This window comes from Sarcophilus harrisii, chromosome 1 (assembly GCF_902635505.1).
Source record: "Sarcophilus harrisii chromosome 1, mSarHar1.11, whole genome shotgun sequence".
Taxonomy (NCBI): Eukaryota; Metazoa; Chordata; class Mammalia; order Dasyuromorphia; family Dasyuridae; genus Sarcophilus; species Sarcophilus harrisii.
The window spans coordinates 235787758-235809419 of record NC_045426.1 but is presented as its reverse complement, the minus strand read 5'-3'; the positions used below and the strand labels follow the sequence as shown (position 1 = coordinate 235809419).

The 21662-nt window shown below is 32.4% G+C and overlaps 1 pseudogene; it reads left to right on the top strand.

Moving 5' to 3' along the window:
- Positions 1 to 9541: 9541 nt before the first annotated feature.
- Positions 9542 to 10136, top strand: LOC100922792 (annotated as a pseudogene).
- Positions 10137 to 21662: the final 11526 nt, after the last annotated feature.

Below are 21662 nucleotides of genomic sequence, written 5' to 3'. Positions count from 1 at the left end.
TTTAAAGCTAAACTACCTTTTTTCTTCACAGTAGTGCATGAAATCTTCTCCAAGTTGTAAATTTATTTTCCATAGTTTATATTTGCCTGTCATGAATCTTTACAATCCATGGGAACTTTGCTATAGACTAACATCCAGCATAAATGATGCATTTTCCAGTGATTCATTGCCCTGAGATGGATTTGTTGTTTAAAAGAATATAATGCCTGATGTCAGTAAGTTAATGGAGGACATTGGAGATCACTAAAAAAACTATAAGACTATTTGCTTCCAGCATAATATTAAACAGAGGCTGTTGATAAGGAATTTGATCTGTCATTGTTCAACTTCTGGTGCAGTGTTCAATATCTAATTCAATAATGCATTCAAGAACTTTTCGAGAAATTAAAGTCAAGGTATTTCATGGTTTCCTGCAATCTCTATTCTCTTCCCTTCCCCCAAAAATAAATAAATGAATGAATGAATGGCCAAATGAATAAATAAATAAATGAATAAATAAATAAAATAAATACAGAGTATTCATTTTCTCTAATCCTGTAGCACTTTTCTCTTTCTCCCTGATTTTATTTTAAATGTTTACTGATGCCTTGCTTTTATATTATACCTACTTATATATGTAACAGTTCATGTGTGTCTTCATATATTTCTCTTAATTAACATTTCTCATTTCTTATGGCACAATAGCTTTATAATATATTCATCTTTTTTTAAAAAAAGTTTGTTTAGTCAAGACTAAATCAATGAGCACAATTTTTTCCAAACAGCCTTAGAATCTCAGATGAGGAGGTGTATTTAGCCACGCTTTGAAAACATGAAATCATGTGGGGGGAAATTTGAGATAATGATTCTCACACATAATCGGAATAATAATTCTCAGTGTGATTATGACACTGTCAGGTAGGAAATTAATACCTCATCTTACAGATGAAAAAATTGAGGCTTAGAGAGTCATCACTGACAGTGGTCCTATTCTTCATCTCTTCCCCAAAACAGCTCAGATGAAATGACAGTGAAGTTTTCATCTTCCTTTACCCATTCTTGCTTCTGTCTTCTACACATGTTTAGAACAAGTTGGTTGATTATTGCTTGTGCATTCTTATCACCTGATCATTTGGGATAAGCTACTTAACCTCTCTAGGTTCAATTTCCTCATGAATAAAGTAAAAAACTTGGACCACATGACTTTTAAAGGTTCCTTCTATCTCTACATCTATGCTCATATGATCATTAGCTAGCTCCCCCTCTTCTTAACAAAATGGTTTTATCTTCAAAGCTTCAGTGTCAAATTTCCCATTCTTCCTGGTTTTTGCATGTGAAATGTTGAGGCTTATCTTCTTACTACATAATCATTATCAACATCACCACCACCATCACTATTACCACCCTCATCAGTTTGTATTCAGTTAATGCTTACTGTTTGCTAGATACTTTATTAATATTTTCACAAATGTTATCTTATTTGATCTTTCCAAAAATTCTGAAAGGTTGGTACTATTATTCCTGCTATTTTGTAAAACATACAAATACAAATAGAGAAGAAACTGAAATTAAGAGAGGGTAAATGACTTGCCCAAGATGTAAGTGTCTGAGGCTGAATTTAAACTCAGATCTTCCTTATTCCAGGTTCAGCTCTCTCTGTCTACTTCACTATCTAGCTGTGTCCTTATTATATTTATATTAAAATTATTGTTATTAATTTCTATGGTTATTGATAAAATATTTATAACTTGCTTTCCTTAAATCTCATCTTTATTTGTTCTCTAAAATCCAAAGTTGCATGAAAGACTGCTGACTTTCCTTTTTCCTTTACCACAAATTTTAATATGGGTTCAGTCACTTCCAAAAAGATTCCTATTATTCCTGCCTAGTGATCAATTTTCCTTGTTGGTGAGAATAGGATCCAGGATATGTCTCCCTCCTTGATTCTTTTACCTCTTGAAGGATGGAATAACCATTAAGGTGAGCCAAGACATTATTAACTACTCTGCTTTTGGCAGAGAGAGAGAGATTCAGCAGATGTCTGGATAAATGAAGTCTGCCTTTGATACATTTCAAGTCCATATGACACACTTGTGATTTGTTTCCTAAAAGCCTGATCATTTCCCCCCAACCTTCTGTCTAAATTGTAGTGTACTCAGATGAAAGTAATCAAGACTGTTTCTACCTCTGTTCCTTCCTCAAATTCCTGAATTTCCTGACATATGTATGTCTTCATCACATGCACAGCTACTTTGCCTCTTCATCTTTATTCTAGTCTTTTTAAATAAAATAGAAACATAAAAAGCGATATAAAATTTGCACCATCACATTGGCAGCTCCAGTTCATTTTGCAAGTCAAACTTTGAGTAATTATGTATAAATGACTGAGGCCATGAAGTTTTAATTCTGGCTGTTTATAATTTACTTCCTCTAAATCATAAGATCATATTTAGTGTTTTTCTTATGTTCTACACTGTATATGATATTAACTTGGGCAGTTACCTCTCGCTTTTTTTCAGTTTCTGATGCTTTTGATTAGAATCTCAAATTTCCAAGAGAATGTATTCTTACCAAGCCTTTCTAGGTGTACTCCAAACCTGGCCAAGACACATCCAGTCATATATTTTAATCATGATTCAAATATCTCAATCCTATTCTTAGACACTATATTGATTGCTTTCCAAATGTCTTTTTCTTCCCTAGAGAAAGCCACCATCAGAATCAAAAAGATAAAAAAAAAAGTCACAATATACTGCTTGCTACCCTAGAGCTATTTTCAAAATAATACAGCCATGTGTATTTGTATGTTTTATATATATATATATATATATATATATATATATATATATATATATATATAATTTATTAAAAAATAAAAACAAAAATTACATATGTATGTATATATATATATATATATATATATATATATCATATACATTCATTTGACTCTAAGCACCATTTTTGCAATTAAAAGTGGTTTTTCCTCATTCTTATAGATAAGGTCCCTGATTATTCATGATGTAATACACTAATAGACATTGGCTGAAATATTCTAACTCAAAGGTATAATATAGGGGTCTTATTGAATATGTGTTCCAATAAAAAGAAACACATATTAAGTAGCTCTTAGCCTGGCATTTTTCAAATAAACTGGATTTTTCCAGTTTCAGATTTTCCAGAGCTACCCAGCTCTATAAATAACACAATGTACTTCAGAGTTCATAAGTTTCTATAGAATTTCTTTGGTTTGTACAATGTTCAGGAAGACAAAAAATATTATTCATTTCACTTAAGTGTTTTCAGATTAGATCTTTTTCCAAGAAAAATTAAACCATTTGTCCAGTATCTCTGACATAAAGGAGTTTCTGCCTTTTTAATTTTTGATGGACTGATGGTCTTAAGCAAGTTTTGTTGATTTTCTTATTTTTTACAAAGGCAGAATGAATATCTTTGCTTCTTAAGCATCTCCTAATTATGAATGAAGATCCAACAATTTAGAATGTCAAAACAAGTATTAGTACTGATATCTCTCATTCAAAGAAATTCTCTTCTGATTCATTCCTTTAAGTGACTATTTAAAAAAAAATAGAACATGATGTTTTTAAAAAGATTGTTAATTCAATAAATTCAAGAATGTACACTAGGACATTTATTAAACCAGAAGGATGCAGGGAAAAATGTAAGAATTTTAACTATGGACTGGTTGGTTTTAATTCCATTATTTGCTAAGCTAATTAGAAAAAACAAAACCATAAAATTCGCAAGGTCACTCACCCCTGTTATTCTTTAATAATCCCAAAGTATGTGCCTGTGTTTAAGTAAATAATTTAAACAGATCATTGTACCAATTCACGGTAAACAAAGAATTTTAGAATTTGAAGGGACTTTAGATATGTATTTAAACACTGTTTTATAAGGATGAAGACTCTTTTTAAAAAATATATACTATTTATCATTTTGAACTAGAAAAACATCAATAAGAAAGAATACTTATAATACAGAAAAGAACATTTAAAGTATTAAATTTGAAATTAAGAATCTCTATTACATGAGCTTCATTTTTAAAGGAAATTCAAATTTATTATGGCAAAATTTTCCTGACTGTCTAAATTCCCTTTGAACTGCTTATACTCTCGTGTTTATTTGTAATGATTTATTAATGCTCTATAATTTCTTTTTCTTTTAATATTATTTTTAATTATTAGGGGCAGCAAGATGCTATAGTGGATAAATGCTAGGCCTGGAGCTAGAAGACTGGAATTCAAATCCAGTCTCAAACATTTCTTTGCTCTGTGATCCTGGGAAAATTATTTAACTTTTAGTTGCCTCAGTTTCCTCATTTGTAACATGCAGATTATAATAACACCTACCTACCAAGTTTGTTGTGAGGATCAAATGAGATAATAATTATAAAAGCCCTGGAATAGAATGCCTGGCCTATAGTAAGCACTGCATAAATGTTAGGTATTATTATTATTATTATTAATTATTGTTATTATCCCTAACCTTTGCTATATTTCAACCTCTCCCACCAAAAAAACCCTTTCCTTATAAAAAATAAGTGTATCCACTAAAAAATTATTCATATATTTTTCATGTCTAAAAATGAAAATGAATGTCTCATGCTGTACCTCTTAAACCATTACATTACTTACAAACAAGCTTCATAATCTGTTTACTAAAGTCATAATTATCACTACATTGATCAATACTTCTTAAGTCTTTTGCAATTGTTATATTTTACAATACTATAATCATAAGAACTACTCTTCTAGTGGGGTTCACTTTACTCTTCATCAGTTTATACAAGTCCTTCCAGGTTTCTCTGAACTCATCCTTTTTCCATTTGGCAAAATCATGTCCCATTAACATTGATATAGGGGGAGGATTTTGGGGAGATGGCAGAGTATGCTTTTAAATTTCAAGCTCTTCTGATTTCCCCCATATTCAAATAGAATAAATTTGTACCTCAGAGTGAACATAGACTGGTGAAAAATCAAGAAGATTTGGAGCAGAACAGGGATCCTCTAGATACAAGCCAAAAAGATCTGAAGAAAGACTCTGGACCAGGCATTAACCTGTGTGAAATTCAAACACCTCAGGCTAGCTGCATAGAAATATCTAGTGGGGAGCCCTGGGGCTAGCTGGGTTTGGCTGGAGCCTCAGCAGGAACCACAAGAACTTACACCTCCTGGATAGCATGTGCAATAGGGATCTAGGTCGACTAATTGGGAACTCCAGGCCCAGCTGTGTTACAGAGATGTGGCCCTGGGAGGGAAGAACTAGAACATTCATGAGTACAGGGGTAATAGGGTGAGGATGCTGCTGACTGCCAGCATTTGATGGAGGGTGGAGCTTTTAGTTTGGGGTTCCTGTTCAGAGTGGAGACTGAGGTGAAGCCAAATACACCATCACCCCACCCCATGATTAGAGGTGCTTAAGCTAATACCTCATTTAAAAAAAAAAATGAATCATCAAAGAAGAACACCACCATAAAAATTTACTGTGGGAAGAGGGAAGCCTGAGATTCATATTAAGAGGAGGACATTGAAGTAAAAAGAGTTTCTTCCTCTCCAAAAAGTAATGTGAAATGACTCTCTGCCCAGGGAGAATTTAGAGAACTCAAAAAAAGTGAAAGATATTGAAAAAAAGCTAAAAATAAAAATGAACACCATCCAAGAAAAATATGAAGATTTTGGGGAAAAAACTAGAAAAGGAGAGACTTTGTATCTTCCTAGATGAAAAAAAACTCTTTGAAAATTAGAATTGGGCAAGGGGAAGCCAGTGAAGCTATGAGAGACCAAGAAAAAATAGAACAGAATGTAAAATGTAAGAAAAATGACAATGACAGATCTAGAGAACATTACAAGAAGAAAAAATATAAGAATAATTGGACAGCCTGAAAGTTGTGACCAAAAAAAGAACCGTGGCACGATAATGCAAGAAATAATGCAAGAAAATTATCCTGAAGTGATAGAATATGAGAGAAAAGTAGAAATAGAAAAAATCCACCAATCACTACCCCAATGAAATCCTTTGTGAAAAAAAAAAACATAGCAATATTACTGCCAAATTTTGAAACCCTTAGATCAAAGAGAAAGTTTTTCAAGAAACAAGAAAAAAAATTTCAAATATGCTGAAGCTACAAATAGAGTTGTACAGGACTTCTCAGCAGCCACAATAAAAGACCGCAGGTCCTGGATTCATATCTACTGACAATCTAAAGAATTAGGCTTGCAGCCAAAAAATATCATATCCAACAAAATGATCTAAATTTTGAATGAGAAAAAATTGGTCTTCAATAAACTTATAGATTTTCAAGACTTTCTATCAATCAAAACCTAACTTAATAGAAAGTTTGACATAGAAGAATCAATATCAAAGATCAATTTCAAAAATCTCAACATGGACAAATTGTTATATGGGAAATGTATACCATATGTTTAAGGTTGACATCAACAATACAGCAGCTTAAAAGAAAGATTGAGGCAGAGAAAGTAAAAATAGTAATTATGTTATGCAAATGAGATACAGAAGAGTAGATACAAAGGCATAGAGTTAGGAGGAGGGCTCACAGTTCTGAAAACTTACTCACATCGGGAATTAGTTAAATAAACAAGTATAGCCTCCTTCGAAATCTATAAAGAACTAAGGAGGGAGGGATGGGTGGATGGGAAACCAAAGAGTGAGGGAAGAAGAAAAGGGAGGGATTTATGAGTGGGAGGAATTCAAGTAATAGCAAGACACATTAAGAAACAGAATTGAAGCAAAGAATCAGTAGGCATAAGAAACATATGTGCATGTGAATATATTTATATATCTACACATGTATACATAAATATAACTTTTCTTAATTATAGCTGCTTTGGGATATATATATATATATATATATATATATATATATATACTTTTTACTAAACTTTTAATAAGATCTGATTTATTCATCAAGAATGTCTGAAATTTTTAATCTATTTTTTAAAACCCAAATTTTACTCTGAAGTACTATGTTGTTTTTCAGGGTTAATTATATTTGATTTTAAGCTTGTTTTTGGTTTAAAATTTTTAAGAAAATTACATTCCAAGATTTTTCTCTTTTTTAAATTGGTTACCGTAAGGTTTTCTGTGATCTTGACTTTGGGTCCTCAGAAGTTTAACTCTTTCTTTCTGGATAAATACAGTATCTTTTTTGGGAAGTTTGGATTTTGGATTAGGTTGGGCTTTTTTCTTTGTTTTTGATTTTTCAGAAGGTCATCAGTGCATTTCTTTTTTCTATTTTTACTTTGTCTCTGGTTCTAATAGATCTGGACTGTTCTCTTTCACGATTTCTTAACCTAGTGCATCCTGGTTTTCTGCTAAGTAAAGTTTTTTCAAGAAATTTTATGATTGTTATGTTCTCTTTTTGACTTTACTATGTAGATAATGTTTGTATTTTCCATTTTATTTTATCTTTTGAATCATTTAATTTACTTTTTTATGTCACTGAGTTCTAATTATACTGTCCTAGTTTTCAGAAAGTGCACTAATTGTTTTTTATCTTATTTTATAAGTAATGTAGTCTCTTTTAATTTTTTCTTTTTAATTTCTCTCTCTCTCTCTTTCTCTCTCCCCCCTCTCCCTCTCCCTCCCTCTTCCTTTTTTCTCCCCCTCTCCTTTTCTCTCTCTCTCTCTCTCTCTCTCTCTCTCTCTCTCTCTCAGACTTTTCATTTTATTTTTATCCCTCATTTCATTTATTCATTTTATATTATTTATGGTACAGTAATTATTACTGAGGTTCAGCTCATAGTTGTTTTTTTTTCACTTCTGCTGGATTTATCTATAGGATTAATAATAATAAAATATTGCTTTATATGTGGTATTTTCTTCTGTTTATTCATATTTCAACCCTTCCTTCTTGGATTGGTATTTTGTCTTTGGCCCATTTCCCCATTAAAATTAGAGGCTTAATAGATTGATTTGGTCCTGTACATTGTACATTACTACCACTTTCAATATGGATGGGATAACTGCTATGAGGATACAATCACTTCTTTAATGCCTGTTTTTTGTCTCAATCTTCTAATCTTTGGCTGGGACTCTGACTGATTCTCCTTCTCTGACTTGATTTTTATCAATGTTCTATGAACAACTGATTTCATCCTCTATTACAATGCATAAATTCCATTATTGGTTTTCTACCTTGAATTTTTGTAGGACTTTAAATTTTTCAAAATATGCTCACATTTTATTTCACAGATTCCTCTTCAATTAAAAAGAGATGCAAGGGGCAACTAGATGGAGCAGTGAATAGAGTACCAACACTGGAGTCAGGAGGGCCTGAGTTCAAACTTGTGCTCAGACATAAGTCTTTCTAGCTGTTGACCCTGGTCAAATCACTTAATCCCAATAGCCTCACAAAAAATTTTTTAAAGGAAACAAGAGGTAACTGGAGAGTATAGAGAAGGACTTTTGAGTCTCTTATAATTTTTATAACTCTTGTGGAAATATTTCCTGAGGGAACAGACTTTAAGTGTCTAATGATGTTTCAGGAAAGTTTCTATTAACAGATGTATCTTACTAAGTCTAGTCTCTTAATTGCAATAACAGATGCATACAGTAGCAGAAAAAAAGATATTAAATGATATTAATTAACATTTTTTGTTTTAAGATAAGAGGGTTATAACAATGAAAATACTTTTTACCAATTCTAGTTCCCTTATATTCTGAACTGTTTCTTTTTTCATTGAAAAGCTGTAACACAAAATGCTATCTGATTTAAATTTCAAATATGCAGGTCACCATAAATTTTTATAGTAATGAACAGATGTTGATGTGGGCTTCACTTAGGTGAAGTACTTCACAAATTTACCTCAGTGGAATGTCAAAGTAAAATCAGTGAAGGAAATAACAAAGGGAATGAGTCAAAAATTTCAATGTTTGCTATGAAGGTAGAATCATCTGCTCAGCTGGGCAGTGAGTATCATCTGTTTTGGCTTCTTCAGATGTGACTGAAATCTGTCGTAGCCTAAAAAAATAGTAAACAGCCAAAATCTTGAGACATATTTAAATCCAAAAAAATAAAAGAATTGATAAAGAGCTATAAAATTTCCCATCATTCTAAGAGTGTTTGCGATCACATAGAATTAATCTATATGCATAATAATGAAATCTAGTACCTTAAGTTCTCCAAGCATTTTCCTCATAGCTCCATTTTTTGGCTGAGAATTGTGAGACTCTGATTATTATTTTCACTTATAAATTACCATGCAGATGCCTAAGATGAAATTCAAACTCTTATTTCCTGACTAGCACTCTATCCTTTATATCATAGTACCCTTCATATATGCCTAAATATAGCATATGTTTATGTTTTTATATTCTTTCTATTAAAATGTTGTCTACAGAACTGTAATGGGCTCAGTCCTTTCCTTGGATTTATCATCCTTGACAGTCATTCTCTCATAAAGAAAATAAAAACAAATAGTCTACAGTTTTTTCAAAGACTTTTCTTGCCACTGTGAAATTGCATGCCCTTAAGAATAAGTAGATAGGGGTTGCCACTTGCACCTCCTGCCAAGGATTCACCATGCCCAATATCATGCTGTTTAGTGGCAGCTCACAACAAGATTGGTCCCATAAAATAGTGGAAAGGTTGGAATTAGAGCAAGACAAGGGGGTCACCAAGAAATTCAGTAATCAGAAGGTTAGTGTAGAAATTGGTGAAAGAGGAAAAGGAGAAAATGTGTACATCAACCAGAGTGGCTATGGGGAAATTAATGATAAGTTGATGAAACTTCTCATTATGATTAATTTTTGCAAAATTGCATTATTTTTCAGAATGACAACAGTAATCTCATGTTTTCCATATGCCTAACAACATAAAAAAAGACAATGTTAATACTCCAATTTCTGCAAAACTTGAGGCCAATATAGTTTCAGTAGCTAGAGGTGATCATATCATTTCATGCATCTCCCTGCTTCTTAGGTACAAGACTTTGTTTATTTTTAATATTTTAGTGAATAACATATATGCAGAACTTGCAGTCTGGCAATAGATTTGAGAAAATATTGCAGAATGGAGAAGTTGTGGCATTTGTCCCCAGATGCTTACAGAATTAAAAGAATGGTGTCAATTTCTGACAGACACTACGGAATTGGCTTTGATTCACAGAGAAAGATAAAAGACTGAAGAAGAATACAGGATGGTTTTTATTGGCAATGCAAAGGGTTGTTTAGCCAGCCTTATGAATGACATGGCTAAAATCTGTGGGATGATATGCTATGTTGCAAATAAGTGACTTTCTATTGGAGTCACCAAAGTTTTGACTCATAGAATCTTACACAGAATTAACAAAGTTGCAGGACATAAAATAAACTCACATAAATCATCAGCAATTCTATGTTATCAGCAAAACCCAGCAGCAAAATTTTTAAATGACTGTAAATAATATAAAATTTTGGGTAGTCCTGAGCAAAGCCAGGAATTATATGAACATAATCACAAAATACTTTTCAATATAAAATCAGATCTAAATAATTGAAAATAATATCAATTATCCATAGGTAGGCCAAGCTAATATAATTAAAATGATATTTCTACCAAAATTAATCTACCTATTCAATGCCAAACCAATCAAACTGCCAGAAAATTACTTTATAGAGTAAGAAAAAATATTGACAAAATTTATCAGAAAAAGAAAAGGTCAATGAAAAAAATGCAAAGGAAGGTGATCTAGCAGTACCAGACCTAAAACTATTATAAAGCAACAGTCATCAAAACCATTTGTACTGGCTAAGAAATATAGTGCATTAGTGGAATAGATAAGATGCACAAGACACAATAATCAATGACTATGGTAATCTAGTGTTTGATAGACCCAAAGATTCCAGCTTCTGAGATAAGAACTCATTATCTGACAATAATTGCTGGAAAAAACTGGAAAATAGTATGATAGAAACTAGGCACTGACCGATGTCTAACACCTATATAAAGTCAAAATGAATTCATCATTTAGACATAAAGGATGATACCATAAGCAAATTAGTAGAGCAACGGATAGCCTACTTGTCAGATCTGTGGAGAAGAGAGGAATTTGTAGTCAAAGAAGAACTAGAGAACATTATGAAATGTAAAATGGATAATTTTGGATAAATTTGGTTTTGCACAAACAAAACTAATGCGGTCAAGATTAAAAGGGAAGCAGAAAGCTAGTGGAAAATTTTACAGCCAATGTTTCTGATAAGTGCCTCATTTTTAAAATATATAGAGAATTGACTCAAATTTATAAGAATATAAGTCATTCTTCAATTGATAAATGGTCAAAGAATATGAACAATTTTAATATTAAGAAATTAAAACCATTTATGGCTATAAATGAAAAAAGTTCTAAATCACTATTGATTAAAGACATACAAATTAAGACAACTCTGAGTCACCACTTCACACATCTCAGATTAACTATGACAGAAAAAGATAATGATAAATGTTGGAAGAGACATGGGAAAACTGGAACACTAATGCCTTGTAGGTGGCATTGTGAACTTATCTAACTATTCTGGAGAACAGTTTGGAACTATGCCCAAAGGGTTATAAAATTGTTCATGCCCTTTTGATCCAGCAGTGTCTCTACTATCCCAAAGAGATAATAAAAAGGGGAAAGGATCCATATGTGCAAAAATCGTTGTAGCAGCTCTTTTTGTGATAGCAAGAAACCAAAAATTGAGTAGATAACAATTAGTTGACAAATGGCTGAATAAGTTATGGTATGTGAAGGTGATGGAATATGTAATACTTTACACACACACACACACACACACACACACACAAAACATGTGACGTTGATAATGCAAATCTTATTATTCCAAGGAAGCAGATGAAGAAATAACATCCCAAAGGTAAAGTTCCTTGCCCAAGTCGCATAGCAAATAAGTAAGTATAGGGCAGAAACTCAAACTTAAATTTCCTGTTTGTTCTGTGCTATTTCAACTAGTCAGTCTATGTTTTACCTCAATTTTTTCATGCACTTTTGCCATGCCTGTAATGGAATCTTTTATTGGCTCATTTTCACAAAATCCCTTTCTTTCTTTAAGATATAGTTTAGATACCATCAACTACATGAAGCCTTTTCCTAATGTTCTTCAATCTTAGTGTTCTTCCTCTCAAACTAACTTGGACTAAATGATTTGTGTGTGTATGCTGTACCTGTGTGTGCATGTACACTCAGACAGACAGATGGATAAAGTACATAGAATAGATTAGAGAATAGACAGTGTGTTCTAAAAGTCTTAGTGCTGGTTTAAGCTCTGATAGCTTCAGAAGTATAAATGCTAAAACATTTTTAAAAATCAACATTTGAAATGAATTATTTAAAGGGTTTAAGGAAATTGAGAAATTCCTTTAAAAACCACAAAGAAAGTTTCTAAATCTTGGTCATATTTTTGTTACTAGATAGTATTTTGATACACTGTTAATATAAACCCCAAAATTAATTTGAATTAATGAAGTAATTATTATAATATAATAATACAAAGTAATAATTTGCCAAAATAAATTATAAAGCATGATAAATACTAACCCTTGGTAAAAAAAGAAACCCTAAGATTTTATTTATCTCACTCCTCTAAATATATTTTGTTCCCTTATTTCCCCAAGTTAACTATTTTCTTTGGGATATGTATGGATAGCAGTGGAGAATATGAGCTTTTTGTCTACAAATATTTATTAAGAGTATACTTTGTACCCATTATTGTGTTAGGGATTGCTAGGGATACAAAGGAAGGTAATCCTTTCCTTCAAGGAACTCCTTGTTATCAAGGAAACAAAATCTAAATATATGTATATGCAAGATGTATACACATTAACTTCCATTAGATAATAGAAAGTTATCTAAGAGGGAAGGCACTGGAAATGGGTGGGTTGGAGGGTGGAGGAAGGAAAATCTGAGAAAGGCCTCCAGCAGAAAGTGGGAAAAGAGGAGGAAGAAGAGAAGAAAGAGGAGAAGGAGAAGGAAGTGAAGAAGGAGAAGGAGAAGAAGGAAGAGGAGGAGGAGGAGGAGGAGGAAGAGGAGGAAGAGGAGGAGGAGGAGGAGGAGGAAGAGGAAGAGGAAGAGGAAGAGGAAGAGGAAGAGGAAGAAGAAGAAGAAGAAGAAGAAGAAGAAGAAGAAGAAGAAGAAGAAGAAGAAGAAGAAGAAGAAGAAAGTGGAAGGGTATGAGGAGAACAACAACAAAAACAACAAAGAGGAGAAGGAGCTAATATTTACATTGCATTCACTGTTTATGAGCTCTGGGTTAACCACTTTATAATTATGATCTTGTCCAACTTTTTGAGTCATTAATTAAATTCTTTACAATGCTTTTCTTACACATTTTTCAGCAGCAATGCATTGTAGCTGATTCATGTCTACAATGAGGTTCTCCATCGTTCTCTGTTTCCCTGGAGAGCTTTAAATAGATCTTTAAAGATGAATTTAACTCTTGGTGTTCCATGACTTGAAATCATATTGTTGGGTATTTTTTATAAAACAAATTCAGTTTTATTGATTGGTGTAATTATTTTCTTAGTTTCAATTTTATTAATATCTTCTTTGAGTTTCAGATTTTCCAATTTGGAATTTAATTGGGAGTTTTAAATTTATTCTTTTTCTAGCTTTTTTAGTTGCAATCCCAATTCATTCATCTCCTCTTTATTTTATTCAGGTAGCTATTTAAAGATATAAAATTTCTCCTAAGAACCACTTTGCATTCCATAGCTTTTGGTATGTTGTCTCATTATTGTCATTCTCTTAGATTAAATTATGGGATTATTTCTGTGACTTGTTTGACCCACTCATTTTTTAGAATTAGCTTATTTTGTTTCCAATTGGTTTTTGGTCTATCTTTCCCCGGCTCTTTATTGAATATAATTTTTATTGCATCATGGTCTGAAAAGGAAGCATTTACTATTTCTGCCTTTCTGCATGTGATTGTGAAATGTTTATGTCCTGAAACAATGTTAATTTGTAAGTGGTGGAAAATAAAATGCTAAATTTGCTTTAAATAGTACAATTGGTCAAATAAAAAAGGAGGTACAAAAGCCAATTAAAGAGAATCATTCTTTAAAAATTGAAATTGCACAAGATGAAGATAATTAGTTATAAGACATCAAGAACGAGTAATGAATTCAAAATAATAAAAAATAGAAGAAAGTATAAAATATCTCATTGGAAAAAAGTTCATAGGGTAGACAAGCTGAAAGGAGAAAATAGGATAAATGGGGGGGATAGGATGAAAGAAAATAGCAATAGTGACTGTTAAAAATAAAGTTTCTTTGATAAAAGCCTCATTTCTTAAATATACAGAGGCTTTAATCAAATTTATCAAAATAAGAGCCATTCCCCAATTGAAAAATAGTCCAAATATATGAATACACTGTTTTCAGTTGAAGTAATCAAATCTATCTATAGTCATATAAAAATACTCAAAATCACTATTATTTAAAAAGCTTCAAATTAAAACAACTCTGAGGTGCCACCCCACATTTATCAGATTGAGCAATATGACAGAAAAGGAAAATTACAAATGCTGGAGGAAATGCAGGAAAATTGAGACAATGCTGATTGAGGTGTAAACTGATTAAACCATTTTGGAGATCAACTTGAAATTATATCCAAAAAATGCATTTAGGTCTAAATCCCAAAAAAAGATTTTTTTAAAAAAGAGAAAGGACCTATGTGTTCAAGAATATTTATAGCAGTTCTTTTTTTGTAGTAGCATAACAATGGAAATTGAAGGGATGTCCATTAATTAAAGAATAGTTAAACAAGTTGCAGTATATGACTATGAAGAGATATTATTTTACTATAAGAAAAGACAAGCAGAAAAAAACTCAGAAAAATCTGGAAAGATTTGCACAAACTTATGCAAAGTGAAGTGAGGAAAATCAGGAGAACATTCTACAAGGTAACTGCAATATAATATGATGATCAACTAAGAATGACTTAGGTATTCTCAGCAATGCAGTGATCCATGACAGTTACAAAGAACTCAGGAAAAATGTTATCTACCTTCAGAGAGAGAATCGATAAATTTGGTATGCAGATTGAAGCATACTTTTTTCACATATTTTTCTTGTTTCTTTTTGATATTGTGTTTTCTTTAACAATATGACTAATATGGAAATTTTATTTCATGACTGAGCATCTTATATCCTTTACCAAATCATTTATTTGCCTTTTCAGTGAGAGGGGAGTAAAGAGAAGAAAGAGAATTTGGAATCCAATTTTTTTTTAAATTGAATATTAAAATTGTTTATATATAATAAGTAAATGATTTTAAGTTTTTAAAAAGGCTGGAATAGGGTTATTTTTAACTTCTGAATCCAATTCTCCCTGTGCAACAAGAAAACTGTTTGGATCTGCACACATATATTGTATCTAGAATATACTGTAATTTATTTAACATGTATAGGACTGCTTGCCATCTAGGGGAGGGGCTGAAGGGTGGGAGGGAAAAATCGGAACAGAAGTGAGTGCAAGGGATAATGTTGTTAAAAAAAAATTACCCTGGCATGGATTCTGTCAATAAAAAGTTACTATAATAATAATTTTTAAAAAATATAGTGAAAAAAAAATAAAATAAATAAAAAGGCTGGAATACCAGAGCTTGAGGCAGAGGATGAGGTAGGTTTTATGCAAAGGATGGGTTCTAGTAAAAGTCACTTTACATTCCCAATAAGATCAGGAGTGAAACAAGGTTGCCCACTATTACCGTTAATAATTAATATTGTATTAGAAATGCTGGCTTTGGCAATAAAAGTTGAGAAAGAGATTAAAGGAATAAGAATAGGCAATGAGGAAACCAAATTATCACTCTTTGCTGATGATATGATGGTATACTTAAAGAACCTCAGAGATTCTACTAAAAAGTTATTAGAAATAATCCACAACTTTAGCAAAGTTGCTGGTTATAAAATAAACCCACATAAGTCATCAACATTCTTATATATCACTAACAAAATCCAACAATCAGAGTTACAAAGAGAAATTCCATTTAAAATAACTACTGATTGTATAAAATATTTAGGAATCTATCTGCTAAGGGAAAATCAGAAACTTTATGAGCAAAACTACAAAACACTTTCCACACTAAATTAAGTCTGATCTAACCAACTGGAAAAAAATATTAAATGCTCTTATATTGGGCGAGCAAATATAATAAAGATGACAATACTATCTAAACTATCTATTTATTTAGCGCTATACCAAACAGACTCCCCCAAAATTATTTTGATGACCTAGAAACAAATAACAGCAAAGTTCATATGGAAAAACAAAAGGTCAAGAATTTCAAGAGAATTAATGAAAACAAAAATCAAATGAAGGTGGCATAGCTGTACCAGCTCTAAAATTATATTATAAAGCAGCAGTTACTAAAACCATCTGGTATTGGCTAAGAAATAGACTCGTTGATCAATGGAATAGGTTAGGTTCAAAGGACAAACCAGTCAATAATTTCAATTATCTAGTGTTTGACAAACCCAAAGACACCAGTTTTTGGGATAAGAATGCATTATTTGACAAAAATTGCTGGGAAAATTGGAAATTAGTATGGCAGAAACTAGGCATTGACCCACACTTAACACTGTACACCAAGATAAGGTCAAAATGGATTCATGATCTAGGCATAAAGAATGAGATTATAAATAAATTGAAAGAGCATAGGATAGTTTACCTCTCAGACCTGTGGAAGAGGAAGGAATTTATGACCAAAAAAGAACTAGAGATCACTATTGACTACAAAATAGAAAATTTTGATTATATCAAATTGAAAAGTTTTTATACAAAAAAAACTAATGCAGGCAAGATTAGAAGGGAAACAATAAACTGGGAAAACATTTTTACAGTCAAAGGTTCTGATAAAGGCCTCATTTCCGAAATATATAGAAAATTGACTCTAATTTATAAGAAATTAGGCCATTCTCCAATTGATAAATGGTCAAAGGATATGAACGGAATTCTCAGACAAAGAAATTAAAACTATTTCTAGCCATATGAAAATATGCTCCAAATCATTATTAATCAGAGAAATGCAAATTAAGATAAATCTGAGATACCACTACATACCTGTCAGATTGGCTAGAATGACAGGGAAAGATAATGCAGAATGTTGGAGGGGATGTGGGAAAACAGGGACACTGATACATTATTGGTGGAATTGTGAACACATCCAGCCATTCTGGAGAGCAATCTGGAATTATACCCAAAAAGTTATCAAACTGTGCATACCCTTTGATCCAACAGTGTTTCTACTGGGATTATACCCCAAAAAGATATTAAAGAAGGGAAAGGGACCTGTATGTGCCAAAATGTTTGTGGCAGCCCTGTTTGTAGTGGCTAGAAGCTGGAAAATGAATGGATGCCCATCAATTGGAGAATGGTTGAGCAAATTGTGGTATATGAATGTTATGGAATATTATTGTTCTGTATGAAACGACCAGCAGGATGAATACAGAGAGGATTGGCGAGACTTACATGAACTGATGCTGAGTGAAATGAGTAGAACCAGGAGATCATTATGTACCTCAACAACAATACTGTATGAGGATGTATTCTGATGGAAGTGGATTTCTTCGACAAAGAGAAGATCTAACTCAGTTTCAATTGATCAAGGATGGACAGAAGCAGCTACACCCAAAGAAAGAACACTAGGAATTGAATGTAAATTGCATTTTTGTTTTTCCCTCCCAGGTTATTTATGCCTTCTGAATCCACTTCTCCCTGAGCAACAAGAGAATTGTTCGGTTCTGCACACATATATTGTATCTAAGATATACTGTAACCTCTTTAACATGTGTAGGACTGCTTGCCATCTGGGGGAGGGGGTGGAGGGAGGCAGGGGAAAAATCATAACAGAAGTGAGTGCAAGGGATAATGTTGCAAAAAATTACCCTGGCAAAAATAAATAAATAAATAAAATTACCCTGGCATGGGTTCTGGCAATAAAAAGTTATTTAAAAAAAAGTCACTTTACAGAAGCAAATAGTGACAGGAGAATAGACTATAAAATATTCAAAATTAAACAAGGCCTACTTTGCCTATGCAAAAGGGCAAGAAAAAATGGTGTCCTGTCTCAGAACAAAGTTCAAGTCAAGAAATGAAACTGTAAATTGGAGCAAACAAAATATTAAAAACTACAATGAAGAAATACTGCACATTATGAGAAAGAAGCATAGAAAAGTAAATTCAAAATAGGACAGTAAGTCCAAAAGTAAATATAAGCTAGGGAAAAACATTGCTTGACAATAAGTATTACATGAAATTATAATTGAAATAAGAGTTTGTGAGGAAAAGTTGAAGCAGCATATATAGCATAAAACATATTTTGGAAAACTTTGTCCAAATAATGAATTCCATTAAATACATCATGAAACATTCAGAACTCAGTCTACATGAAGGGAAAAGTACAAAATAAACAATAAGAGTAATTTAAAGTAATTACTATCAAAAATATCAGACCCAGAAATGTGTTTCTATGCAATCTTAGGAAATAAAAGCTTTAATTTCCTGAAATATCCAACCAAGGATAAGCTGAAAGAATTCTTCCTCAGACCCAAACCTGGTAGAAATTTAAAGGCCAGAAGTTCCACGTGTAGGTTTCATTTGGAATCCTGTCACTAAAAACTTTCAAGTCCTCACTGAACTCTGAGAACCCAGGATAACAGAATACTCAGTATCTTCAAGACATTTCTCCTAGAAGTTCTGAACCCAGCCCTAACATAAAATCCTAAGTCAAGAAACAAGTTAGATGAATGAGGAAATTTTAAAACTCTGTATTTTGGTAATTGTACTGGAATATAGTTTGTTTCTTTTGGATTCCTATGCATGTCATTTTATGCATTTAAAAATATTATTGAGAAGGGTTCTAGATGCTTCAACAAACTACCAAAGAAATCCATGGCATTTAAAAATATATTAATAGAAGATTAAGAACCCTTTCTATTAACTAATCATCTCCATGACCTTTAGAGAATGTTCCCTAAGAATTACTGTATCAAAGATAAAGGACCTCAAAGCAATACCCGAAAAGCACTGGGGGCATATCTATAGAAGCTCTAAAGTCCCTGTTATCCCTAAATTCACATTTTAAGTGGGGGGAGACAACACATCAGTCACAAGGCAGATGGAAGGGCCCAGGGATCCTGAGGGTTCAGCCATGGGCAGATGGAAAGGCCCCGGGGTCTGTAAGGTACATTGGCAGCTCAACTGTCAGTGCCTGGGGTTCTGAATGGTATAGTGGAATAGCAGATGGTAAAATCTTTCACCTTCCTGGGTAGACACTGAGCTTCCCTTTCCCCCCTTCCCCATCACTTTTAATATAGGAGAGAATTCAGAGTCTGCTTTGTTAATGTTCCTATAAATGCTGAAAAGTTATGGGAAGGAAAATGATGGAGTCATCTTTTTCCTGGGCCCATTGGGTGGAGATTTAAGATGTAATTATCTATGGCCTTCCTCTGATCTCAATGTTTCTAACCACTACCCAAAAAGAAAAAAAAAAATCATTCTAACAAAATTTATATTTGAAAAATCAAGAGTGAATCTCAATGATCAATATTTTTTTTAAAATATCACAAATTATATTAATTACATAGATCAGAATTTTACATGAGAAGTCTAGTTTGTTAATGCATAATAAAAATTCATGTTCTCTTCATTTTTGAAAATTGGGATAACTCTTCTATTACCCACCAGATTATAATTTTGAAGGTATAAAATACAATACATGGGGGTCCACAATAATATTAATCATATTAATCATGATGTTAGTAGGTAGTATTAATATAGGACTCTTAAGTTTTGAAAAAAGAGCTTTGCATGTGTTATATATTTTGAATATTTTTTAACAACCACCCTCCAAAGTAGGTATTATTATTCTCATTTTATAGATGAAGAAACTGAGACTGAAAGAGATTGTAGTTTGTCTAGGATTACAAAACTAGTAAGTATCTGATTCTAAATTTGAATTCAGATCTTCCTGATAAGTCCAGCATTCTACACTTGATCATCTATTAGCCAATTATGTTGAAATGCAGCTGTCTCTCCATCTAACTATATATCAATCCATATCCATATATATATACACACATATACAAGTAACCTAGATTAAAAACCCCTAATTCAAAGAATGTTTCCCTCCACATCACTCAATCTGCTGCACTCCTAAATCAAATTAAAAAAAAAAAAAAAAGAAGTCTATGATTCAGTGCTACTAATTGCACCATTAGGTGTGATTTAGTTACCAGTATTGGTATATAAATAAAATGTTGTAAGTGAAATTGCTACTAATTTGCATATTTGCTTCCCTGGTTATTTGCTGTGTGCTTAGGGCATTGTTTTATGGTATCATTGTTTTATAATATTGCACATCCATTTAATGAGTACACTCTTCCAAAGCCAAGTACCTGCCCTTTAATGCTTACCACAGTGCCTGACAAGACCTTAATAAATGTTTGTCTTCTTCCTCCTTTTTTCAAAAATCTAGGGTATCCTAAGGAGTTTTGCTCTTAAATGCCATAGACTTCTTTTTATTTTTACTCACTGACTTCTTGATAGCCTGCCAAAGGCCAACCACTTTTCTGGACATATATGTATGTCTTTCTAATACAACCCCCATACAGTTCTGGTATAATGATCAAATTGTTCCTAGGAAGAGTATTTCAAAGTAATTCTTTTTGTCCATACCTACCATCCCTATAACTACAAAGAACAAAATGTTCCTTCCCCACCATCACTCCATTATATGTTATGTTTCAAACTGTTAGACTATAATCTGGAAGAGATGGAGAATATTTACTTGTTGCATTTATGTTCCAAATGTGTAGCATAATGTTTGGCATACAGTAAGTAAGTAAATTCTCTTGCTTCCTTCATTTCATTTATTCTAGTTATTGGGGTTTCTTGCAAACTTGACCTGGGAATGGAACAATATGAAGGGAAAGTTATCCAATGGCTTTTCTCTTACTTGTCTTTCCAAAATCTCCTCTTCCCATCAAAAATTTGGTCGGTTTTATTTCTATGTTTCTGTTTCATCTAGATTTATTAAATATTTTCCTTGCTTTGAAGAAGACATAGTAATAGGTATCAATAAAATTCTCTTTGATTTAGCTCTAATCCCTAACTGGTGATTCCCACAAATTAGAAAGAGAATTTTCTCTTTCTTTGGGTAGCCAACCATAACCTTCTTTTCAGCTATCTTCAAGTAAAGGAAATATATAAAGACCAATAATGGATTATGTTAACCACAGTCTTATCTTAATGCGGACTTTTAAATCTACATGGTCAGAAATGCAAAATGGACTTTAAAGAGTTAGATATACGTTTTGAAACAGACAGATGTTCTCCGGAAGAAGATAAAGAATAGAGAGACTGAAACTAGGTTCCATATAGCAGACAGAGATGTAAATTCAAAGACAGAAACACTATGAAAAATGATTTTTATTGGGAAAAGTGTACACAAATCTTTCTACTTGAAAAGGTAATGGGACAAGGAAATAGAGACCAGCACAGCTTGATACAACACCACTCTCAGTGAACAACCAAAAAGGCAAAACTGTCTTCTATTTCAATTGTGGAAATCGTGGCCATGTGCAGGTTGAAAGAATTCATGAGAAGAATGCAGTATTGATACAAATAAATTAATAAATGAATGAAGTTGAGATTTCATATTAGCACAGG